Below are 27,652 nucleotides of genomic sequence, written 5' to 3' on the forward strand. Positions count from 1 at the left end.
TAGAGCCGTTTTCACATATTAGGCATGCAATTAAGAGTGAATGTTAATTCATAATACTTATGAAGCCTTCAAATGGATTACTCTACAATAAATCCTAGTTCTTACGGTTTTTCTTTCTTTTTCTTTAATCCCTGGAATTCCTTTAAAGGGATCGTCCACCTAAAAATGAAGATTTACTCACTCTCATGCCTTTTTTAATTCTGTGAAACATAAGAAAACATTTTGAAGAATGCTAGTAAATGAACAGATTCGGTTCCTGCTGACTTTCATTATATGGACAAATAAAAAGGGGCTTTCGCACCGGAGGAAGGTTTTCATAGTTAATATAACTAATTGCAGAAGTGCCTGCTATTTGACCTGTTCACCCCGCAGGAACTGGGATTGATTTTAGTCATAGGAACACCTTTTTGGGAGAACTAAATTAGCTAAATTAGTAAGGTCAAACCCAGGACAATAGGAACTACCAGTGATGTAAGCGTATGTTTATTGGCCGAATGCATTTTTAAAAAGCCGTGTGAGCAGCACACAGTTTACATACTAACTCCACGAACATGGAAAACAGCAATAGATGGACCAAGTCCAGACACTTCTCCGTCCTCCATCCTCCAGCTGATGGTGTTGTTGAATGTCACTCTTAAATGACGTCGCTGACAGCTGGCTTCTGATGGTGAACTGTGAATGAAACCAGTAAAAAAGGCCATGACGGCTAGTTTCTATAACTGGTGTGAAAGCCCCTAAATATGAGGGAAGACAATGGGAACCGAAACTGTTTGGTTACCAGCATTCTTGAAATTATCTTTTTTATGTTCCACAGAATAAAGAACGTCTTACGGGTTCTGTAAATGATGACAGAATTTTTATTTTTGGGAGAACTGTCCCATTAAATCAGTGTGAAGCATGAAGGGGAAGGTGGACAGAAGATCTGGGTCTGTCATTCACACACGTCTCAGTTAGACTTGACCCTGGACTGACCTCCTGACTGACTGACTGAAGCGTGTGTATCAGTGCTGATTTAGACCAGATCTCCGGTTTCACACCAGCGTGTCCACACAGCACAATTATGAAGGAGCAAACCACAACACACACACACACACACACACACACACACACTCGCACACACTCCTTTAGTGATATCCTCAAAGGTAAAAAAAAATGATACACAAATAAAACAAATAATGTATAAATGAAGTTTTCTTTTTGGGGTCTACAATAAATTTATTTTTCTTTCTTTCCAGCAAATTTGTCTTTTGGGACAAAACAGACCAGATCTTTGTGTGGACTCCATGTGCAAACAAAAATCTCACTGGATTATTACAATTAATGGCAAAATGAATGTTTGGAAATTGAAACTGAACTGATATTTCCTACTGACACACTAGCAAAAGATAGAAATAACTTAAAACCATTTTTATCTGCTGAAAATACTAGTGTTCTACAGTTTTTTGTTTTTTTTTCAACTGCTTATACAAAAAATCTTTACTTGTCACTATTTCTGAAAGTTGACACTCAAACAGCAGAAGCACATACCAAATCTGCAAAACCATACACTAATTCTTGGCATTCGACTCAGTTTTCAATTTCATAAAATACTTTTTGCAAAATAAAAATTGACAGAAAACATTTATAGTGAGTGTTGTGAACTCACAAAACTGGGTTGAACTTATTTTTGGCAAATCTAAACCTATTTACAATTCAACTTGCTTAACAGGCCACTGATCTTAACAAAACTCTGAAAAGTGAATCAGCCTGTTGTCTCTTCAGTCTCAAGCGATTGTTTCCTGCTATGCTTCTGGCCAAGTTTCATTTCAAAATACAGTCCCGGCCCCGGGAACCCTGTGAAGGGCCCTCACCTCTGTTTCTCCATGTTTTCTGGTGTGTTGACAGCTGCGTCTGTCCCCATGATGTCCTGAGAGAAGATGAAGATGATCTTGTTTGTCTCCCTCCAGGGGGTCTGTTATAGGGAAGAGAAGATACCACAGGTTTCAAGGAACATTTCACTCGAAATGAAACATTTTTCATCATTTATACATGTAGATGAGTTTGTTTCCTCATCAGATTTATAGAAATGTGTCATACCATCACTTGCTCAACAGTGGATGCTCTGCAGTGAATGGGTGCCGCCAGAATGAGAGTCCAAACAGTTTATAAAAACATCACAATAATCCACACCACTCCAGTCCATCAGTTAATGTGAAGCCAAAGAAACAAATCCATCACAATAATTAACTTTAAGCCATTAAGTCCTCTATCCATTTTAACGCATCCTCCTGTGAAAAAGCGGTCTGGTCTGAATCAGGAGAGAAATCTGCACAGATCAAGAAGCGTTTAAAAGCCAAAACAGCTCTAAACAAATATGTGGCTGGATTTTGATGTGGGAGACAGCAGGAGAGGGACTTTTTCACAGCGTGATTATGGATTATGGACTTGTATTTTGCAACTAACAATGTCTTGGAGTTTTTTCTTACGAACATACAGCTTTTGTCTTCACAAGTCATAAATTGATGGACTGGAGTGCTGTGGATTATTGTGATGTTTTTATTAGCTGTTTGGACTCTCATTCTGACGGCACCCATTCACTGCAGAGCATCCATTGCTGAGACTGATGTGACGATACATTTCTACAAATCTGATGAAGAAAAAAACTCATCTACATCTTGGATGACTTGAGGATGAGTAAATTACAAGAAAATTTACATTTTGGGGTAAATTATCCATTTAAAGTCATGGAGATGTAAGAAAAGAGGAGGAAGGAGAAAGAGAGGAGGTGTTTGAGGAGAAACGGGCCTCAGTGTTGAAAACAGCTCTACAGTTTCAGGGACTATTTCTGACATTTGAATATTTCATGACTAAAAAACTAAAAATCTCCCCCATACAGAAAGATTGAATGCAGCAGCACAAAATGTTCACACACATGCACAAATCTGGAAAGTTGAAAGTTTGGATGGGCACTTCGAATAACAGACTTGCACTCACAGCAAACTGAGTCAAAGTGAAGAAAGTCTCCCAAACTACACTAGATATGCACTAGATAACACAATCTGCTCACTTAAAAATGTCTCAATGTCACTGCAATACATCAATCAAATTCTGCAGGATCTTTTAGCATGATGTTTCTTCATCAGTGCTGCTGTTTTGGTGATTTTTATTGAACATGAGACTGTCTTCATATTCAACACCAAATTTAAGGTTTTAGCATTCCAAACAAAACTCATTTATTTTTATCTAATGTTTTTTTAGAAAGTGTGCTCATGCTATCTAATATTTTGTTATGGAATATGGGGCCCTGTGAAATCCATTTTACTTATTTTAAATAAATTTCTCAGAAAATTCTATTTTTTTTTTTTTTTTTGCAAATTCTGTTTTTCTTTGTTTTGTTTCATTGTTTTTTAATCTTAGATTCCATTTTTCTAGATTCTAAGAATGGTTAAATTAAGTTTATGTTATTTTTCCTTCTCTTCCATTTTTGTTTTTCTATATTTCATTTTAATGGATAACTTCAGTTTTTGTAATTAAAAAGCATGTCTAATAAATTAAAATCATGAAACTCATACAATTTAACAATTTATTAAAATTAAACAAATCACATTTTTAGAGCCCTATTGTCACGTTACGCTGAAGCAAGCCGAGCACATAAAATGACATAAAAGTGGACGCTACACTCAGAGAAACACAGGACTTAAATGCAGATAATTAAATCAAACAAAGCTGGATTCAAGTTAACACAATGAGGACAGGAACAGGAAAACCCAAAAAAGGACATGAGGAAATAAAACAGGAACACATGTGACAGAACTCCCCCCCCCTCCTGGAAGGCACTTGGCCTTGGCCCTCGGTCCGGCCATGGATATGGCCCCCCCAAAAAATTTTTTTCAGGGAATTCAGGTCCTTAAATGCCTGGATAGAGTCTGGGGGGAGCTCAGGAGGAGCGGGCTCTGGGGCTGGAGCCGACACTGGACTCCAAGTCCAAGACATCCCTTCAAATTCCACTAATACTCCTAGGGGTGACCATTGGGCTTGAGACAGTGGCAGGCTTGTGGGAGCCGCGGACGGCGGGCTTGACTGGAGAACAGCTGACGGGCTGGATGGCGGGCTGGTTCTGGATCGGGGCTGGACTCTCTCCAGACACCGGAGGATCCCTTCCCTCCAGCTCAGTCCAGTGGTGTCTGGGAGGTCCATGGGGCAATGGTAATTGGCCTCGATCCAGAACAGAGAATTAAGTCACGTCGTCCAGCACCGTATTCACGACGAGTCCGCAGACCTCCCGCACATACTCCACGAGCGGGAAATCTCAGCGGACAAGGGCAGAAAAGTGAGTGGCTATTTCCATCGCCGCAGGGAGAAAAAGGGAAAACAAAAAAAAAAACTTTCAAAAAAACGGAGACGGAGCACCACTTACTTTTGGTATTGGGTCCGCTGTTCTGTCACGTTACACTGAAGCAAGGGAACGAGGAGACGAGGTTGAATTCTTCAACAAAACAGTCTTTTAATGATACAATAGCTGGAACACAACGTAGGAGACACGGCACACATGCAATGACATAACATCGGACGCTACACTCAGGGAAACACAGGGCTTAAATGCAAGGAGTAAACGAGATAATTAAATCAACACAGCTGGATTGAAATTAACACAATGAGGACAGGAACAGGAAAACCCAAAAAAGGACATGAGGAAACAAAACAGAAACACACGTGACACCTATGAAATTTGTTTTATTTTTTCTCAAAATCTATTTTATTTTTACCAAATTCTGTTTTTCATTAATTAACTGTGTGATATTCATTTAAAAAATGCTGTTTTAATTCTTTACATCTTCAAGTTTTTTATTATTATTACTTTGAGAAGTACATTATACCGTACAATAATTATATATTTTATCACAAATTCTTCAAGTTAAACCAAACTTTTATTTTGATAAGTTGTAGTGTAGACATTTGGGTTTCTGTGTGTATTTCTTCACAGAAACTAGTACATGTTGCAGTTTGATTAAGTGTGCAGCCCTTTAAATTTATTCATCCAAAATGTGTGTTATACAGTTATGACTGGACTCCCAATCATATGACTTCATGATTCTGTCTGAGTTTTCTGCATTGTGGAGAACACAAGGCCCTACAAATGCAATGCCGTTCATATATTTTTAAGTGTGACTTCAACCCGTTTTGAGGCCGCAGTAAACAGTTTTCAGTAAAGTGTAAAACACATCGACCTTCTCGCGGCTCGCTGTATTTTTCAGAGAGCGTTTCAATCTACATCCAGCAGATTCAGGCACGTGTGTGACCTTCAGATGGGAGTGTGTCTTATTTCTGTTTTTCACAGCATGTTTTATTTAGGATATGGAACTTTTAAAGGGAGGCACTCTGAGCGTCCAGCTGCACGAATCAGGCCAACAAAGCACTTTGTCACAATGATATACAAATATAAATAAATATATATGAACATACTGCATTAAATATATATATGGGCTCCTGTGGAATGACAAAGGGCAAAAGAAGGGCTCATTCGCAGGAAACACTGTGTCTCCCAATGACTTACTATTGATATAATGAACAGAACACTGAACCTGATCAAAATATTTAGATATTTCATCGACAAAAGCACATGTGCAAGCATTGCCCTATTGCTATTTAATATTTTTTTATTTTCATTATTATTTCATGCATTATAATCTTATATTAGTATGGGATGCAAACAAACTTTTACTTTTATTTTATACATTTGGCAGATGTAAATTACATTGCATTCAGGCTGCACTACATGCATTCCTACATTCACAAACCCAAATTATATTCTTTTACAAAGTCTGTTTAACATACATATAATATATTGTAAAATAATAATTTAAAAATAATAAAATATTTTTAATAAACATTTAAAAATACAGTTATGTATTTTATATTATACAACAAATATAAATAACACAAATTTATTTTAATTAAATTCTAAAATTAAATAATTAAATAAAGTGAAAATTAAAGTTTCAGACAATATTATTAGGACTATCAATTTAATGCATCGTTATAACTGTTTAAAGTACTGTTGCAGCTACATTTAAAATAATGCATATTATTTGATGATAAAATGTGACTAAGTTATTAAATGCAGCTCCCGTGAGTGATGTATGTATATCTGTATTCAGTTCTGTGTCATTTTACTTTTAGTGCAATTATCATTCTTTTTTCTGTATTTATTTCAGGAATTATAACTAGATGCCACTTGCTGAATTAAACATGGAATGAAATCATATAGTGTTTGAAATGTTGTTTAACTCACACCATCCTTCACATGTCGACAAGGTCAAAGACAAAACTGTAGAATCAGTATCAAAAGTTCGCAACATCCACAAGCAGCTCTTTTCTAAGGTCAAGAAGCAGAAATGCTTGATAAGCCAGACGCACTTCAAGCAAACGGACTCGACACGCCGTGCTGACGCAAACACAACCTGAAGACAATCACAAAACTGCAAGATCAGACTTAGTTCACGTCATCTCCATCATCTGCTGACGCTGCTGTGAGGATCGTAAAGAGACCAGGACGCTGATCTGAGATCTTAGAAACTACAAATAAACCCCCCAATGAAAATAATTTAAGACATTTTGTTGTTAGGACAGATGAGTAAATAATTTACAGAATATAAAATATACAATAAAAAATAATAAATTTTATATATATATATATATATATATATATATATATAAAACAACAATTTAAAATAACATTTCATAAATATATTTATGCAACAAAAATATATCATAACATTTTAATAAAACACTGCAATAAAATTATATTACAACCCGAATTCCAGAAATGTTGGGACATTTTTTAAATTTGAATAAAATTAAAACTAAAAGACTTTCAAGTCACATGAGCCAATATTTTATTCACAATAGAACATAGATAACATAACAAATGTTTAAACTGAGAAATTTTACAATTTTATGCACAAAATGAGCTCATTTCAAATTTGATGCCTGCTACAGGTCTCAAAATAGTTGGGACGGGGGCATGTTTACCATGGTGTAGCATCTTCTCTTCTTTTCAAAACAGTTTGAAGACGTCTGGGTATCGAGGTTATGGGTTTCTGGAGTTTTGGTGTTGGAATTTGGTCCCATTCTTGCCTGATATAGGTTTCCAGCTGCTGAAGAGTTTGTGGTCGTCTTTGACGTATTTTTCATTTAATGATGCGCCAAATGTTCTCTATAGGTGAAAGATCTGGACTGCAGGCAGGCCAATTCAGCACCCAGACTCTTCTACTATGAAGCCATGCTGTTGTAATAGCTGCAGTATGTGGTTTTGCATTGTCCTGCTGAAATACACGTTGTCTGGAGGGGAGCATATGTTGCTCTAAAACCTTTATATACCTTTCAGCATTCATAATGCCTTCCAAAACATGCAAGCTGCCCATACCAGAGATGCTGGCTTTTAAACTGAACGCTGATAACACGCTGGAAGGTCTCCCTCCTCTTTAGCCCGGAGGACACGGCGTCCGTGATTTCCAACAAGAATGTCAAATTTGGACTCGTCTGTCCATAGAACACTTTTCCACTTTGAAACAGTCCATTTTAAATGAGCCTTGGCCCACAGGACACGACGGCACTTCTGGACCATGTTCACATATGGCTTCCTTTTTGCATAATCGAGCTTTAGTTGGCATCTGCAGATGGCACAGCGGATTGTGTTTACCGACAGTAGTTTCTGGAAGTATTCCTGGGCCCATTTAGTAATGTCAATGACAGAATCATGCCGATGAGTGATGCAGTGTCGTCTGAGGGCCCGAAGACCATCCAACAAAGGTCTTCTGCCTTTAGTGTATAAAACTGTACAATTTCTCCGTTTAAACATTTGTTATGTTATCTATGTTCTATTGTAAATAAAATATTGGCTCATGTGATTTGAAAGTCTTTTAATTTTCATTTTATTTAAATTTCAAAAACCTCCCGACATTTCTGGAATCCGGGTTGTAAATAAAAATATATTATTAAACTGACAATCCTAATAATATTTTCTGAATATTGACTTAAATTAAACATTCTTCATTTACTCAAATCTCCTTCAGTTATGCACATATTCAAACTTTGCAACACAAAACTTTGGCGGACAATGGGATTTGTCACATAGATTTTGAACAAAGGGTGAGAGAATAGTGACAGAGTTCTAATTTTTGGGTGAAATATTCTTTTAGACACAAACATCACTGACTATTATCCTACAGAACACATGCTAGTTTGTCCTTGTCATTGTTTCAGAGCTTGTTTCTGATAAAAGATAAAGAGAAACATAAAGAGAGGCAACTTCCCTCTATTTTCATATCAAAACGAGTCTCTCAAAGAGGTTACAGATGTTGAGTTTGCCCTCTGTGGTCCGGCACACTCGTATGAGGCCCTTTGCTTTATCAGAAGCTCACAGCCTCGCACAGGCCTTGGTTCAGTCTTAAGGAGTTTCTTCCCATCATTGTGACTGTAGCGTTTGATCGGCGCTCTCTTTGTGATCACTGATCAGCCCGAAAACTGAACCACAGATTTATCTTAAGCCCCAATAAAGAGCTTTCAAACGGGATATTTACAGTTCAGCTAAAAATATACTTTCACACAAATGGAGAAATTTCCTTCAACTTAAAAACATCACTCTGGTTTCCCCCTTAATTTTGAATATATTATTTTGAGTTGAAGTAACAGGAAAACATATATTGCAAAATTGCCATCACTTTTAAATGATATTTTTCACAAATGTTTTCTTTTTTAGAATGAAAGCTTCAAAATTAAAATTACAAGTCTGAAATCATATAATAGTTTTGAGGGAATCTCAGTGAATAATGAGTGTGTTTGTCACACAAGTTCATCAGAAGTATTTTTGCCTCAGTATTTTTGTCTTGTTTTCTAGCAAAAATATCTAAATATCCTTAACTCAAGACACATTTACTTGATAAACAAAATGACAACAAGTTTTATTTTCTGAGCAGTACACTTAAAAAAAGGAAAGAAAATGTTCACCAATAAGGTAAAAAAATATATATTGTTTCAACTTTAAGTTTTATATGTATTTACATAACATTTTCATTTACAGTAGTCATTTAGCAGATGCTTTTATCCAAAGTGACTTACAAATGAGGACAATCGAAGCAATCAAAACCAAGAAAAGAGCAATACAATGTCAGTGCTGTGACAAGTCTTGGTTAGTCTAATGCAGTACACATAGCAAGGTTTTTGTTTAAATAATAAATAAAAAGAAAACAAGTACATAGAACAGAAATACAACAGAGAGTACAAGTGTTAGAGGGTCAAGTTTTTTAATAAATAAAAAGAAAACAAGTAGATCGAATAGAATTAGAATAGAGAGTGCTAGAGTTAGAGGGTCAAATAAAGATGGAAGAGATGTGTTTTTAGCCATTTCCTGACTGCTCGGACTGAGTTGGGAAGATCATTCCACCAGGATGAAACAGTTAATGAAAAAGTCTGTGAAAGTGATTTTGTGAACTATAAAGCGACGTTCACTTGCAGAGGTGTGATGTGTGCTCTTTTCTAATCTTGTAGCTGCATTCTGGATTAGTTGTAGAGGTTTGATAGAACTGGCTGGAAGACCTGCCAGGAGAGCATTGCAATAGTCCAGGCTGGACAGAACAAGAGCTTGCACAAGGAGTTGTGAAGCATGTTCCTGAAAGAAACGGCCTGATCTTCTTGATGTTGAATAAAGCAAATTTTTAGTTTTTTTTTTTTTTAGTTTTAGCAATGTGGTCTAAGAAATTCAGCTGATCATCAATCATAACTCCAAGGTTTCTGGCTGTTTTTGAAGGAGTTATGGTTGAATATTGAAATTGTGATGAAACAATGGTTTTGATGGAACCACAAGCAGTTCTGTCTTGGCAAGGTTGAGTTGAAGGTGATGGTCCTTCATCCAGCAAGAAATGTCTGTTAGACAAGCTGAGATGTGAGCAGCTATCGTCGGATCATCAGGATGGAATAAGAGGTAGAGTTGAGTGTCATCAGCATAGCAGTGATATGAAAAGCCATGTTTCTGAATGACAGAGCCTAGTGATGCCATGTAGACAGAGAAGAGAAGTGGTCCAAGAACTGAGCCCTGAGGCACCCCAGTAGTTAGATGTTGTGACTTGGACACCTTGCCCCTCCAAGATACCTTGAAGGACCTATCTGAGAGGCAAGACTCGAACCACTGGAGTGCAGTAGGGTTGACAGGAGTATCTGGTGGTAACCATGTCAAAGGCAGTCATTTACAAATTTTTTCAGAAAACAATATCTTAAGTCACTTTGCTTCTCGTATCATTTATCTGCTTCTCAGATATTTATACTGGAAAACGACAAAAAAAATAAAAAAACCTGCAGAAGAAAACAATTTTTTGCAGTGAATACTGAATTGCTTCAAAAGATTTGGAATATAGTATGCAAGCTTATGATGTTTTAGTGCTTTTTTGTCATGTTCGCAGCTGTTAAACATGTATTCTGTTAAACAACTCATCTTTGTTTTTACCAGAAAAAAAAAAGAAAGTCATACAGAACAACGTGATGGTAATCAAATGACAGAAGTTTAATTTCTGAGCTGGCCGACTATCTCCACCGTGTGAGTGAGTTACTGGCAAACACAGATTACCTGTTTCATCAGGCAGTGTCGTACTGGAAGTCTGAGTTTGCACTGGAGTGAGTGAGTGTGTGTGTGTGTGTGTGTGCATGTGTGTGTGTGTGTGTGTGTGTGTGTGCATGTGTGTGTGTGTGTCCATCTCTAGTCCTCATGGGTGAGTGGATGCGTTTCTCCTCAAGTCACTGAACAGCTTCAACAAATGTTCAAGATGACCTGCGCTGCGGCTCTGCTTTCAAACTTTGCGGCAACAGCAGTGGTGGTCACGGTCTCGTGGCTATCTAGTTCGTGCTGACAGCCACACCAGGAGTGTGCAGTGGCCATCTCCCCTGTGTGCTTCAGCACTAAAAGAGCATTTCTCTAAAAGAGCAACACCGCGTCTTTTTAAAGATGTCTGGGTGTGGTTTCTGGGTGTGGTCATTTCCTGGCGCCTCAGGACAGTTACGATCGCTGCCTCATGTTTCTGGGCATTCAGCATGCTGAGGAAGCTTTCGTGGATGGTTCATGTTCTTCTTGTGGGGACATGACCATCTTGGAGTTGCATAAAAGTCCCTCTGCTGCGATCCAGCGTTCGTCCCGGCACCCAGGATGGCGCTGCATCCGGTGAAGTCAAAGGTGATTTGAGGATCACGGTGAGGGCTTCTCAAAGTGGAGTTCCGCCCTCACCACCCTCGATGGTGGGGCTGCTTTGGGGTACGCAGGCATCCCCTCGGTGGAGCGATCTGTGGCCATGCAACCCTTGTCTCACCTCACGGGCCTGCAAGTATTCGTCAGGTCTAACTGGCAGTGCTTATAGAGCTTGTGGGCAGGTGGCTTCTGCCCTCCACACCATGGCGTTAATTCAGGTCCTCCAGGCCAAAGCCCTGAAAGACCTGCACGAGGGTGGTCACGACCTGGCGGTTTTACACATGAACTGCATGCTGCGACGGACCTCGTGCTTCGAGCGACGAAGGTGACCGCACAGTCTCTGGGTCGTGCGATGTCCACACTAGTGGTCCAGGAGCGCCATCTCTGACTGTGTCTGGCTGACATGAAGGAGCGTGAGAAGGTATAGCTCCTGAATCCTGAAAAAGAGAACGCAGACCGGCCTCTTCGGCGATGCTGTCGAGAGCTTTGCCCAGCAGTTCTCGGCAACACAGAAGCAGATTGAGGCGATCAAACACATCATGCACCGGAGGAAACCTGCTGCTTCCACTCCGGCTGCAGCCCCTCAGCCTACTCGCCGCCATGGGTGCCCCCCTGTGGCCGCCCCCGCTCCCATGCAGCCGCAGCAGCCTTCCACTAGGCAGCGTCGTGGAGCCGGTCGGAGGCAGGACGCCCAGCCCGTCCAGGCCCCCGCTAAACCTGGTGGCAAGCGCAAGTGCAAGAGGCCCTGAGACGGGCGACCCAGAGATGGAGGAGACTGCTCTTTGGGTGATGGTGACCGCAGGAGGGCTGGGTGGAGAATCTTTTGTTTTGTATTATTTTACTGAAAGGGAACGTCTCGGTTACGTATGTAACCCGCATTCCCTGAAGGAGGGAACGGAGACATCACGTCCCTTCGCCACAGTCGCTGTACCACAGCTGAGCTGCCGGGTCACCGGCTTGGCTCCTCAGCAAAAACATGAATTAATGCAGTGCACCTGCTGCCTCTTATACCCGGAGTTAGAAACAAATCTCCTGTTTTCTGTGCGGCTGCGCTGTGAACCCCCGATCGCTCACAGCAGACGTGTGCCCTTTGTTCACCTGATTAACATCGAGCCGACCGAACCAATCTGTACATCTGATGGCCTTGATAATCAGCCATAGGCACAATTGCTGTTCTTTGGTGACAATTACAGTGAACACCAGAGCGGAAATTAGTCTGGAAACGTTGACTGCGATAGGATGAGATAGTAAACAATGCATTCAGTGCTCTTGAGTCATTCTCCTGCAAGTCCATGAAAGCCAAAAAATAAAAATAAATAAATAAAAAATTACACTAGGTACTAATTTCCGAAGCAAATATTAGTGGCACTTGTGGTTGGTTGCTAGATAGTTGCTAGGGTATACTGTGTGGTTAGTTGTATTATATGCAATATATTGTGTTGTTATTGTTAAATGAACTATTAGGATTAAAAATTGTGTTTCAAACAAAGCTGAAATAAAAATAAATAAAACATTAGATAACTTAATCTTTAAAAAAAAAAAACTGCCTTGGCTATTAACTGAAATAGAATATATAATAAATTAAAACTGAAATAAACAAATTAACGATAAAAAAAATATATATATAAAAAAGCAAATTCAAAACATAAATAAATAGTATAATAATAAATTATAATAAACATTGCTAAAATGGTGAAATTAGGTTAATACACTGGTGTACTTTTTTTTTTTTTTTTTTACAATTTTCACTCAGAAAGTACTAGTAAATTTCATTAAAAATGACAGAAACAGCAAGTAACACATTGAATTAAACATGAGATTTTGAAGTAGAAAAACTGAAAGAGTATTGCTTCTTATTTTATTTTTTATTGTTATTTATTTTTGTTGTTGTCGTTTAAAAAAATAAATATTGTGCAGTGAATTATTTCACTTCTTTAGTTTAAGTAGCTGAATTTTTGTCAAAATTAGTGAAATGATTTTATGTTCCAAAATAAATAATACTCTTAAAATGTAATAATAATAATAATAATAATGTAATATTCTGAACAATTCTTTTTTACTCTTATCCAAAATATTTCTGAACTAAACGTTTTCTTGGTAAAAAATTAATTTGATTTCAGTGAACAGATTTTCAATATCACTTTCTGTCCTTTTTAATATTTTGTAAAACAATTAACAAAAGCCAATAGCCTTTTAGTTCTAAGGTAAATAAGCAAATATTAATCAATGGAATTACACAAATCAGCTTGATAATATCAACATTCTAAAAGATGGCTAAAAATATGAAAATAAGCAATATGTTGACAAGCTCGTGTAAGGGAAAACTTCTAAAAATAAAAAAGGAATTATCTGATCTTTACCAGAGAAAGTCTGTTAGACTCTTTTATAGAAACAGTCCCAATGTTTCTGAGAACAGACTGATCCAGTGTCAGTTCTTTTAACAACACAATCAACTGAGTTCACCACAGTAAATACACAATATAGAGCAATCTATTGTTCTGTATATATTGCTCAGAGAGCATCGAGGTGAAATATCCTGTAAATGTACATTATTTACATTCCACGCCGTGTGTTCTTTGTATGTGCCGTTCCATACTGTCCTTGCTAAAGGTTAGAGGTCAATCTCCAAACTATAGCGCCTCATCACAACATCTCTCGAGTGAATGCAGTGTTTGGTCTGCTTTGAATGTTTGGTCTCTGCACTCTTGACATAACATACATGTGTCCAAACACACAGACTGATGTATACATCCGCTGGAGAATGGTGTATGTGCTCCTGTGATTTTTATGATGTGAAAAACACAGACAGAATCACGGAATCCAGACATTAAAATATAATATAATTTACTGTACAGTGTGGAAAGTCTTGGAAATTTGTGCAAAAGGCTTTTAACTAAAATTGTAACAGTAAACCACAGCACTCTGTACTTTTAAAGTATTACTTTATTGTTAATGTTTTATGCCTTCAAAAACTGCGCATAGAACGGTGTATAAAATATATAAATTGTGTATAAAACATTTTATTTCAGCAAGTTCCCAAGGAAATATTTCTCATTTTAATTTATACACTGTAAAAAGTGAGGAGTTGACTTAACTTAAAAAAAATTGAGGAAACCCGTTGCCTTAATTTTAAAGTAAATTATCATTAAAAAAAATAAGTTAAGTGAATTGTCAAGTTGTAACATTCTGGTCAAGTAGGCAGACAAGAGGGTTCTGGCGTGCAGGGAAGTAATTTATTCACAAATCAAAAGATCATGTAAATAGTAACTCAAACATCAGTGGAAGCAGTATAAAGAGTCTTATCTGGGCCCGCGTCCTTTCCTTGGTGGGCAAATGGCAGACCGGCAGATCCGAGGCAAGAGGTGGACAGCAACCAGAGAATAACTTGCTACCTTGTGACCAGACAGTAGGTGCGTTTACATGTACACTTTTTTGTCATTCCGATTAAAATCATTCCGATTGAAAGATTCGATGAACTGTTTACATGAGACGTTATCTAATCCGATATGGTGTTTACATGTGCCTGTGCTTTCGATTTTAGGATATGCTAATAGCCTACAGTGACAATAAAAACAAGTCACCAGAGGAAAAAACGCCCATATTTACGTTAATATTTTTAATATCTGTTTGCACTTGCTTAGAATAAACGGTTAATATTTGAATCCGTTGCGTTCATTCGAGCGCTCAGTCATATGGCCAGAACGCGATCATAGAAATCATATGCCCCTCTGTAATGCAGCTCTGAGATTAATTGTACTCTGATACTACAAAGTTGTACTGTAGCCTACTTAAATGGAACAAATACACGATTTCTTACCAAGAGTTGCTGAACAATGAATCAAAGAAGCATTGCTTTATCACAATCGTGTTTCGTACAACATGGCGTGAGCACGTATAAATTCAAGCAGATCGGAAATTATGAATCTGTCATCTATACAAATACAAATGACAAAGGCAACTTTTGGTCAAGTTGTTTATTTTCATTGAGCTACTTTCACTATCATCACTGTGTTGTTTCTAAGCTGAAAAGCAGAAAATTGCGCTTCATTTCAGATCTGTTTTTCACTCCGGACATGAGAGCAGATAGTCCGTCACACAGCAAGCGTTCTCCTTTCTAATGTGTTTTTAACTGTATAATGGAAATTTTAACTTTATACCTCCACTATTACCCAGTCTCTACTGTAGTGTCGGTGTCCCCAAATCACAGAATGTACCGTTGCCGACATCATCACGTTCACGTTCTGACGACCCGACCTCTGGACGTGATGACGTAGACGCAAAGTAATCGGTTTAAAGTGTTTACATGGCAGGATTTTAATTTTGTTCGGTTTATAGAAAGGTTTATCCCACCCCTCTCAAACCGATTACAATTTCATTCGGTTTGGGCATTTTTATTCCGATTGAGGTGTTTATATGGAGCATTTTCATTCGGATTGGACTTTTAAACCGATTACAATGCTCCATGTAAACGCACCTAGTGAGGGAACGGATTGAGTGCAGTCATATAGGGAGCTTGATTGGTGGCAACAGGTGCAGAGGATTCCTTGATGGCGGTCAGGTGAGAGTGATACAGCTGGTGAGGCAGGTAAATCCGTGACACAAGTTCACTTTACTTTTTTTTTTAATTATTATTTACTTAATAATTTTAAGACAACGAGTTTACTCAATTTTTAAAAGTTAAGTCAACTTATCACTTTTTACAGTGAATGACAAAAACACAACAAAATTACTTTATAGCTTTATGAATTCAGCTGAGACAGGCTTTTCAACTTTAAAAATGTCATTAAACTAATAAAAAGGAATCCAGAAAAATTAAAGGAAATGGAATTTGTGAAAAAAGATTAAATTTGGCAGGAAAGAGGACACATGCAAAGATAGATCAATAATTTATTTTTTATATTTATTGGTGGGGTAACTTTGCTCAGATGTAAATAAACAATTTTTGAGATTTTGAGAAATATGATGTGCAGAACTCTCTAGAATGATGCGGTTGCCAGTCGCTCACAAGACCAAGTCAAAAGAGCTCCAAAAGTCAACAATTGCATCAGCAATTACTAAAACTAAGTGATGGAGCTGAGATCTGACCCAGTTTGTCACATAGATCTTAATCTTAATCCAAACCTCCAAAAAAGCAGAACATAACCATCTATGTCAACCTACTGTGGTCTAAACTGATGTGCTCCGCTGCTGCGATGCAACCCAAATCTGTTCTGAAGCATACAATCACATAAAGGTAGGACAAAAAATTTGCAAGGGAGGAGAAAACTATCCATATCAGTGTTGTTGAGGTCTCTTTGGTAGAAAACTCTATGGTATTTGGGTAAATTCGTCTGTAAACAGGTTAAATTAGACAGATGACCAAATGGACAGGCCATGTGACGCCCTCATCCTCAATAACCATGAATAAAACTACACAGGGTAAAAGAAAATAACAACCCAGATGACATTAAATACTGGTTCACAGCAGCGAGGATAAACATGGTTTGTGTTGAACACAATGTGTTTGGGTTGTGAATTATCAGCTGCCAACAGAATAAAACCACTGGATTTCAAATCACATTTAAAAACCAACAAACCTGTTCTGTCTGTCTCATTTTGCATATGCAATTTCCAGATGACAAAATAAATACCTTATTTCTTTTTAGAAAGAAAATGTTTATTATTTTTTTCAACAACTTTTTACTTATATGTGGCACAGATATGATGCTAAAAAGTCTTGAAGCTGGACTGTGTTGAGGCGACGGGATATCTTTCTGCTGTTTTGTATTTTCTTTTACCTGTGTCACGTCTCCTGTAAGCTGATCTCAGCATAAGACTCAAACTGTCACGAATCCAGTCTGCACTTCCATTCACCCTCCACCAAAGGTCACTCGCTCACCACATGGACTTCACACCATACATAACACTGGACTTCATTTCCCATCATCCAACACTGATCACAGCTGTCACCAATCACTCATTGCACTAATCACATGCACACATGATCCCACGCACACACTGATCACACACCTTATATAACCCTGGACTTTGTTTCTCTTGTTGCCGAGTATTGTATGCGTTTACCGCTCCCCTAGCCGTAGCTACTCTACAGAGCCCTTGTCTGTACCCTAGTCTTGCATTACCTGTTCACCTGTGATTATTTTTACCCGTGTTTCCTGGATTAACCCTTTCTGTGCCATTCCGTGTTTCTTTTTAGTTCCTGTATTGTTCTGCGTTTTTCACTCCCCTAGTGTTAGCTGCGATACAGAACTTTTGTTGTTTTCTAGTCTGTGTTCCTAGTGTTTACCCCTGTCTCCCTGTTCGGACTCTGATTATTTCCCTTGCCTGGATTATCGCTCTTGTACCTGGATTATCTCTCTGCCTAACCCCTTCGGATACTGTTCGCTGTCTACCGACCTTTGCTTGCCCTAGGATTACTCTTTGTCTTGTCCCTGCCATACCTGTTTGCCATTGCTCGACCCTGCCTGTATTTATGACCATGCCTGTAAATAAAAGCTTGCACTTGGATCCGCACGTCTCACGTCTCGTCAGCCCTGTTACAGAATACTCGGCCACACAAGGATCCAGCAGCTTTCAGGAACAATACTGGCCAGGTATGTACACTGCAAGACTATTATTAGCCCTCAAGCAGGGTATGCGATCACTCGAAGACTTTATTCTAGAGTATCTAGATGTTGCCAATAATTCTGATTTTCCAGATGATGTCTTGATCGATTTCTTTTGTGATGGCATTAATCAGCCACTCAAGACTAAGCTTATTTGTGAGGGCCTACGTTCCTCACTCAGTCAGTTTTTGGATTATGCTCTGTGTGTTGGCTCTTCATTTACTGTGGGTGTCGCGGAAGTGGAACGCGACACCGCGTCTATGACGGTAATGGCGGACGCACCAGAGCACGCTCACAAAAATGGAGGCCACAACTCACAAAATGGAGGCCAAGTCACAGCTTATCTTCATGAGCTAAGTCAAGTCGCTGTTGATCGTCACGAGTCAAGGCAGGTCAAAGTTGATCTTAAAGAACCAAGTCAAGTCACAGTAGATGTCAGAGAGTCAAGTCAAGTCACAGTTGGTCGTCATCAATCGAGTCACGTCTCAACTGACCTCCCAGAGTCTTGCCTTGTCTCAGCTCATCTCTCAGAATTGCTTCAAGTCACAGCTGCCCGGCCAGAGTCACAGCAGCACGTCTCCGCTGCCCGGCCAGAGTCACAGCAGCACGTCTCCGCTGCCCGGCCAGAGTCACAGCAGCACGTCTCCGCTGCCCGGCCAGAGTCACAGCAGCACGTCTCCGCTGCCCGGCCAGAGTCACGTCACGTCTGGGCTGACACACTCCGATCATCAAGGTCAGTCTCCCATTATCCTAGTTTGAGGGATGTACCGCTGGTGTCTGCACGCGCAGCTGGTATCCCCAAACCCACTTACTCTAACTCTCCTGTTCTTTTGCATATTCCCCTGTCCGAAGTTGCGGTCGAGGAGACTGTTACCGCTGTAGAACTTCCAGAGGTGGCGGCAACCGCTGCAGAACCTCCGGAGGTGTCAGTGGTATCCACTCACCAACTCTCGTCTTGCTCTGCCACGGCCACGGAGGCCGTCCTTGCTTCCTCGTCCTGTCCTATTTCGACCAAGGAGGCCGTCCCTGAACTCTCGTTCTGTCCTGTCACGGCTATGGAGGCCGTCAGTGAACTCTCGTTCTGTCCTGTCACGGCTATGGAGGCCGTCAGTGAACTCTCGTTCTGTCCTGTCACGGCTATGGAGGCCGTCAATGAACTCTCGTCCTGTCACGGCTATGGAGGCCGCCTGTGAATTCTCTGCCTGTCCTGTCGCAGCCAGAAGGGCTGTCCCTGAACTCTCGTCCTGCCCTGTCACGGCTATGGAGGCCATCTGTGAATCCTCTGCCTGTCCTGTCGCAGCCAGAAGGGCTGTCCCCGAACTCTCGTCCTGTCCTGTCACGGCTATGGAGGCTGTCAATGAACTCTCGTCCTGTCGCAGCCAGAAGGGCTGTCCTTGAACTCTCGTGCTGTCCTGTCGCAGCCAAAAGGGCTGTCCCTGAACTCACGTTCTGTCCTGTCATGGCTAAGAAGGCCATCTCTGAACTCTCGCCCCGATCTGGCCCAGCCATGGTGGCTGACTGTGAACTGCCTACCTGCTCAGTTGCCACCATGGAAAATAATTATGAACTTGTGTTCCCTACCTCAGTCCTGTCTGTGCATGTTCTGTCTCCTTCTTGTATCTCCGTTCTCTCTAGGTCCCAGGCTTTGCTGTGGGTTCCTGATCCATCGTGGTGGGCTCCTGCTCTATCTGCTCCACCGTGGTGGTCTTCGGGTCCGTCTGCTCCGCTGTGGTGGTCCACTATCTGGCTCTGGTGGTCTTCTACACCGCCGTGGAGATCTTCTGTCCCGTCGGCTCTGCCCTGGTGGGCTCAAGTCCCGTCGGCTCTACCTCGATCTCAGACCACTCCACTTCCACATGGACCTGGCCCTCCATCCCTCCCCCTGTTTCGCCTCTGCTCCACCTCCCTCCTGGATTATAGACTGTGTGGAGCGTCTGGAAGCCTGTATTCTGCGTTTTTCACTCCCCTAGTGCGATACGGAACTTTTTGTTGTTTTCTAGTCTGTGTTCCTAGTGTTTACCCCTGTCTCCCTGTTCGGACTCTGATTATTTCCCTTGCCTGGATTATCTCTTTGCCTAACCCCTTTGGATACTGTTCGCTGTCTACCGACCTTTGCTTGCCCTAGGATTACTCTGTCTTGTCCCTGCCATACCTGTTTGCCATTGCTCGACCCTGCCTGTATTTATGACCATGCCTGTAAATAAAAGCTTGCACTTGGATCCGCACGTCTCGCGTCTCGTCAGCCCTGTTACACAAACCAAACATGAGCCAAATCCTCTCAACATTACACAATAAACATAACATAAACTTGACATAACTTGAGGGGTGGCGATATAACCAAAATATTATTTCAAGATGTAAAAATAATTTTATTTCATGATAACAATATATATCATGATTTAATTTTAGAGGTTATTTTACTGGAAAAATTTCACAGTTCTCAACATGAACTTTATCACAGCAAAACCTAATACAAGCCTAATTGTGTAAGCAGAAAACTCTGAAAAGGAATAACTGAAAAGTAAAAGTCAGCAATAAAATGAGAAAATAATAAATAAGAAGCAACAGGACAAATAAATATATTAGAACAAACATGACACATAACAAAAAAAAACTTTATTTAAAAAAACTAAATATAAAACATAACATGATAGCATAAAATAACTTAAAACTAGTGGTGGGCATAGATTAATTTTTTTAATCTAGATTAATCTCACTGTAATCTTGGAATTAATCTAGATTAAAATGGCTCATTTGAATTCTGCCAAGTAGATCAGAATAAGTTCACTACTAGTAGTAAACAACTAGCAGTCATCAAGAAGCAAACATAATATGGTGGTAATTTGTGGTGTCGTGGTAATTAATAGGCTAATTAATTTAATTAAATTATGTAATTTAAAATTACATAAGGTAGCCTACCTAAAGGCTTTTGCGTTTTTTCCCGACATAAAAATAAAGGGGATTTAATATTGATAATAACATTGAAGACATTGTATGATTATTCCTTAAAGATAAGGTTTTAATAGTTTTAGTAGTAGTAGTCTATTACGTTCTGCCCAATGTCTTCAAGTGAAACCGAACTTTTATTTTGACGGGTTGCCTTGAATACCTTTACATTTCTGTGTATATGATATGAGGATAGTTTTTCTCAAATGAAACGCTCGAATGCTCATGAAGTGACTCTCAGAGCAGTTCTGGAGATGTTGTTCATGTATTTATGTCCTCATTTAGTGAGATGACAGACCTTAATATCACTGCAAGCGTCGCGCGTTTCTGTATGAGTAAACAAACCCGCGCGTCTGCGCCATACATTAACACAGAGACACGCAGAAGTCATATTTAAATAGACGTTTTGCGGCTTAATATTTACAAATAGGAGTGGGAGTGTGCTCACTTGTGTGTGCGCTTACGTTTGTTTGTGTGTGTGTGTGTGTGTGTGTGCGCGAACCGGGGCAGAACTCCGCTGTGCGCGCGATACAGAGAGCGCTACCATGTAAAGTAGAGACATAAATGACACGCCGTCGTGTAAATAAGATAAATAACATAAGGCTATTTAGTTTGTTTAATAAAAGAACAAGGTATACACCTGTTCTATAGGTAAGGTAACATTGAATGACTTCTTTTGTGGTCTGGCGCTATAGAGAAAATAAAATTAAATAAAATCAACTTGACCTTCAAGGGGGGCGGGGGGTGCCGTTGGGGGGGCGGGCCAAGCTCCCAACCCAACTTTGAGAATAGATTAACGGCGATATTTTTTTTATCGGCCGATAAGAGTCTCACGTTAACGCAGCACGTTAACGCCGATAACGGCCCACCACTACTTAAAACATAAGATAAACGACTTAGACAATAACAAAAATATAGAAGTAATAACAATAACTTAAAATGAACATGAAACATCATAAAAAACTTAAAAATAAAAAACCCATAACACAATACTTGACAAAACATAAGATAAATTAACAAAACCAATAAAATATCATATAAAAGCATAATATCAAATTCAAAATGAACATAAAACATCATAAAACAACTTATAATAAAAAAACAAAACATAAAATAAAATAAAAATGTAAAACTTAAAATGTAACAACTTAAACACAAAAAAACTTAAGAGGCCCGGTTTCACAGACAGGGCTTAGATTAGCCCCTTGTTCAATTAGGAAATTTAAGTCATTTTTATTAACATGCCTTAGAAAAAACATTACTGGTGTGCATCTTGAGACAAAACAGAGGCACTGATATATTTTAAGATCAGTCAGTGCACGTTTCTTCCAGTTAAAACAGCTCAGACTTACACTTTAGTCTGGAACTAGGCTTAAGCCTTGTACAGGTGCTGGTCATATAATTAGAATATCATCAAAAAGTTGATTTATTTCACTAATTCCATTCAAAAAGTGAAACTTGTATATTATATTCATTCATTACACACAGACTGATATATTTCAAATGTTTATTTCTTTTAATTTTGATGATTAGAGCTTACAGCTCATGAAAGTCAAAAATCAGTATCTCAAAATATTAGAATATTACTTAAGACCAATACAAAGAAAGGATTTTTAGAAATCTTGGCCAACTGAAAAGTATGAAAATGAAAAGTATGAGCATGTACAACACTCAATACTTAGTTGGGGCTCCTTTTGCCTGAATTACTGCAGCAATGCGGCGTGGCATGGAGTCGATCAGTCTGTGGCACTGCTCAGGTGTTATGAGAGCCCAGGTTGCTCTGATAGTGGCCTTCAGCTCATCTGCATTGTTGGGTCTGGTGTCTCTCATCTTCCTCTTGACAATACCCCATAGAGTTTGCTGGCCAATCAAGCACAGTAACACTATGGTCATTGAACCAGCTTTTGGTACCTTTGGCAGTGTGGGCAGGTGCCAAGTCCTGCTGGAAAATGAAATCAGCATCTCCATAAAGCTTGTCAACAGAAGGAAGCATGAAGTGCTCTAAAATTTCCTGGTAGATGGCTGCGTTGACTGTGGACTTCAGAAAACACAGTGGACCAACACCAGCAGATGACATGGCAGCCCAAATCATCACTGACTGTGGAAACTTCACACTGGACTTCAAGCAACATGGATTCTGTGCCTCCACTCTTCCTTCAGACTCTGGGACCTTGATTTCCAAATGAAATGTAAAATTTACTTTCATCTGAAAAGAGGACTTTGGACCACTGAGCAACAGTCCAGTTCTTTTTCTCCACAGCCCAGGTAAGATGCTTCTGACGTTGTCTCTGGTTCAGAAGTGGCTTGGTAGCGCTTTTCCTGAAGACGACTGAGCGTGGTGACTCTTGATGCACTGACTCCAGCTTCAGTTCTCTCCTTGTGAAGCTCTCCCAAGTGTTTGAATCGGCTTAGTTTGACTGTATTCTCAAGCTTGCGGTCATCCCTGTTGCTTGTGCACCTTTTCCTACCCAAATTCTTCCTTCCAGTCAACTTTGCATTTAATATGCTTTGATACAGCACTCTGTAAACAGCCACACCTTTCAGTAATGACCTTCTGTGACTTACCCTCTTTGTGGAGGGTGTCAATGTTCGTCTTCTGGATCATTGCCAAGTCAGCAGTCTTCCCCATTATTGTGGTTTCAAAGAACAAGAGATACCCAGAATTTATACTGTAGGGATGGTCATTTATTCAAACTCAAATGTAAATATTCTAATATTTTGAGATACTGATTTTTGACTTTCATGAGCTGTAAGCTCTAATCATCAAAATTAAAAGAAATAAACATTTGAAATATATCAGTCTGTGTGTAATGAATGAATATAATATACAAGTTTCACTTTTTGAATGGAATTAGTAAAATAAATAAACTTTTTGATGATATTCTAATTATATGACCAGCACCTGTATGTGAAACCGTGGGAGAAATTAACAAAACATCATAAAACAACTTTAAAATAATAACATAAAACATGAAAAAAAAAACTACTTAAAATAACAAAACATAAAAACAACTTAAAATATAACATAAAAATTAAGACTTAAGATAAAAAACTTAATAACAAAACAAACATAAAACAAAATACAAGCATAAAAAACACAACTTAAAAGCTAACATAAAACATCATAAAACAACTTAAACCATAAAGCAACTTAAATCATAATATCAAACAGTTTGAACAGGACAAAAATAACATAACAAAACTACTTAAAACATAAGAAACCTAAGATGACTTAAAATAAAGCAACTGAAAACATAAATTAAACAATCATAAAACAAATTAAAACATAAAATGTTAAATATTTCTTAAAACAACTGAAAGAATAAAATGAAAGAATAAAATAGAAAAAAACATAAAAAATAAAACAATAAAACAAAACTAAACTTTAAATACAACAAAGCAACAAAACAGCAAAAAATAAAATAAATTTGAAACATAAAAACTTAACATAACACAAAACAACATATAATTTAAAAAAAAATTACACATTACGTAATCTACTGCAAAATAACATGAAGGTCTCTCAGTGAAAAGCTCCCAGAATGCCGCTCTACCTCTAACCTACTGAACTCTACCACATGTCTATCGCTCACTTTCACGAACCGCGTTTCTCCCTCCAGCTCACAGCAGGAAGAGGAAGTAGGAAGTTGGCCCGCATCGTCAACTGTGAGTGGACAGAGATGCTGTTCACAGGTCACAAATCCTGAATTATTAGATTTCATAATCTCAAGCAAACACATCAAGCTCTTAACAAACTCTGCATACAGGAAGCTGCACTGCGTATAATGTCCATTGTTGAGGTTTGGCTGAGAGCGTGAGAGATCCAGCCGGCATTAAAGGCTCTGGGAACGTCAGTGTTAGGTTATTTGTGCAGCTGAGCGACTGTCTTAAGAAACGAAAGATCAATGATGCCGGCTTTGAGATCAAAGACCATTGAAAGCCACCGGAAACTGTCTATTTTAAGAGAATGAGCCTCATTATTGTAATAGAGACAAGAGAATTAATATGCTTTGGGTTTGAAACCGTCCTCATCATTTAGTGAGAGTTTCTTAGGAAAGCTGCATCACATTGTGACTGATTCACAAAACAATCCAACACTGAAACATGCAAAAACTACAATGACATCAGTCCTTGATTAGACGTTTTTGACTTCTTTTCATCCCCTGGTGCCGCCTGCATGGAGGTAGAAAAAATTAGTATTATTTTTTAATTTCAATTAAATAAATGTACTATATATATTTTTTATTTATTTATTTTTTTTTTTTAGGGGATTTATGCAATAGTTATGATCCATTTATTACCTGTTCACCTGAGCATAGACCTGAAAATAAAACTTAAAGTGTCATAAATCTTGAATGCTTTGGGGTCTTAAGTTTGGTCTCTTTTTAAAGAAGACAAAGATGATTATTTCTGAGGTAAAACAAGTTTAAAATGTGAAATAAAAAAAAGTTACAGAAGTTTATTATTATAATGCACAATAATAATAATAATAAATGTATTGTATTTTTTATAATATATATTTTCCTAAACATGTTTTATTCTAAAACTGCATAAAATTAAAGCTATAAATCTAAACAAGTTGTGTTCTGAATTTGAGGTTGATATTACAAAAATGTTTCTTTAAAATAGTATACATTTACTTGAGAAGCAACACTGAATTCTTTGCATTCACAGTAAAAAAAAAAACTTAATTAGCCTAATTAATTAATTGAATGGAATGATCTTCTCAAGCCTCCAAGACATCTCACATCTTCTGAGGAGCGATTATTTCTTCATCTCTCAATCAGCTTTGGATTGCACTGCATTTTGTCTTTGGATCATTTCAATCTCATTTTACTAAGACATATTATTGGAGTGACCACTGATATGTATATAATATTATGTAAGTATCTGCTGTAATGTTATAAAGATCTCACTGATTTACATTACAAGATATTTCATCACATAAATATCAGCATCTGCACCGAATTGCATATTTTTGCTCAGTTTGAGTCTGAATAAAACTGAGCTGTTTTAGTTAGCATAAAACACACACGTTGTGATTCATCCTTTCACCATGAAAGAGATTTAAGAGCAAGTGTTCACTGATAAAATGAAGAGTAAACAAACACTCTATATTTTAATAATGAAGCAGGGGTCGTTCCTCATACAGCACATGTCTCATGGGACAGAGCTGTGATGGAAAATACATAAGAGAGAGAAAGATTTAAAAGGTAAGTCTGTATAAAAGGTAACTGTGTGAGAGCGGAAAGGCTGAATAGTTTGCGTCATTCCTCTGCAACACACACACACACACACACATTTACTCTAAATGGGGACATCACATTGACTTCTATTGTTTTTATACACAGATAGTTATAAGTACTCTAACCTAAACCTAGAAAGCTTTCAGTATTTTTACAATTTTAACCTTTCTGTTGTATTTCAGTCAGTTTGACCCACACAAATTTTTTTGAAATACTGGTTAAACCATTTATTTCTTCTTGAAACTTTGTGAATAATTCTCAAATATTTTTGAGGTACAAGTTTTCTGTTTTTGCATTAATCTTTAGTGTCTTTCATAGTGTCGATTGTGGCAAATTGCATGGAAATCAATTCCAAAACCAAAAACAAAAGTACCCAGTTTTTAACACAACAGGATAAAAAAACTATTACACTTTACTTACAGCTTTTAAATATAATGCATTAATAAATGTAGTTTTAGTGAATTAATCACACCTTGTAATAAACCTTATGTAATGCTGTCAGTCCTGTCTTCCTGTGTCTTGTGTTTCCTCTCCTCTCGTGCCCATATTTGGTTTGTTCCTGTTCTCGTTTAGGTTTATCAGTTCATTAGTTCCAGGTGTGTCATTCATTATCTAGTTTTCTCCTTTGTTTATAAGCCCTGTGTTCCTTGTGTCTGGGGTCAGCTGTTATTCGTAATTTCCTGTGTTCCGTGTCTCCTGCGACTCTCTACGCCGTTTTCCACATTTTTGTGAGTTTTTCTGTTGTTCTGGTTTGGTTTGTTTTATCCCTTGGCGATGGAGGTCTAGCCCTAGCCTGCAGAGATCTCCCCTTCGTAGAGTTTGCCTGGGAATTCTAGAGGCTCGCCATGGCGACGGCGTGGGAGGATGCCACCATCAACTCTCTGTTCTGGATTGGGGCAAATTACCATCGCCCCGTGGACCTCCCAGACACCACAGGACTGAGCTGGAGGGAAGGGATTCTCCGGTGTCTGGAGAGAGTTCCGCCCCGATCCAGAACCAGAACGTTGCCGCTGTCCGCGGCTCTCCCAAGCCCGCCGTCTGCGGGGAAAGCAAACCCGCCGTCCGTGGCTCTCCCAAGCCCACCATCCGCGGGGAAATTCACGTTGCCGTCCGCAGCTCTCCCAAGCCTGCTGCTGCCTGCAGCCCACGCAAACCCATTGCCGCCTGCGGCCCACGCAAGCCCACCGTCCGCGGCCAAAGCAAGCCCGCCGGCATAGAGTACGGCAAGCCGTAGAGGGCGGGGGCTGGCCATGGCCGCCCGAGCTCCCTGACCCGCCATGGGCCCTGGAACGGGCGCCGCCCTGAAGGCCGTCTGTCGTGTTTCCTGGTCCCTAGAGGCCTCCAGAGCGCCCCCCCCCCCTCCCCGTTGGATGTTGCAAGGCGCGGGATGCGCCTTCCGGGAGAGGGGAGTAATGTCAGTCCTGTCTTCCTGTGTCTTGTGTTTCCCCTCTCATGCCCATATTTGGTTTGTTCCTGTTCCTGTCCTCGTTTAGGTTTATTAGTTCATTAGTTCCAGGTGTGTCATTCATTATCTAGTTCTCTCCTTTGTTTATAAGCCCTGTGTTCCTTGTGTCTGGGGTCAGCTGTTATTCGTAATTTCCTGTGTTCCGTGTCTCCTGCGATTCTCTCGCCGTTTTCCCCTG

General features: G+C 39.1%; 1 long non-coding RNA gene across 1 annotated transcript; it reads right to left on the bottom strand.

The window, feature by feature from the left end:
* Positions 1 to 473: 473 nt before the first annotated feature.
* On the bottom strand, positions 474 to 4,537 carry LOC131541689 (uncharacterized). Its single transcript, XR_009271560.1, has 3 exons — positions 4,397 to 4,537; positions 1,851 to 1,951; positions 474 to 672 (listed from the first exon to the last, which is right to left on the bottom strand). It is a non-coding gene; the product is annotated as an uncharacterized LOC131541689 (long non-coding RNA).
* Positions 4,538 to 27,652: the final 23,115 nt, after the last annotated feature.

This window comes from Onychostoma macrolepis, chromosome 05 (genome assembly GCF_012432095.1).
Source record: "Onychostoma macrolepis isolate SWU-2019 chromosome 05, ASM1243209v1, whole genome shotgun sequence".
NCBI classification, from domain to species: Eukaryota; Metazoa; Chordata; class Actinopteri; order Cypriniformes; family Cyprinidae; genus Onychostoma; species Onychostoma macrolepis.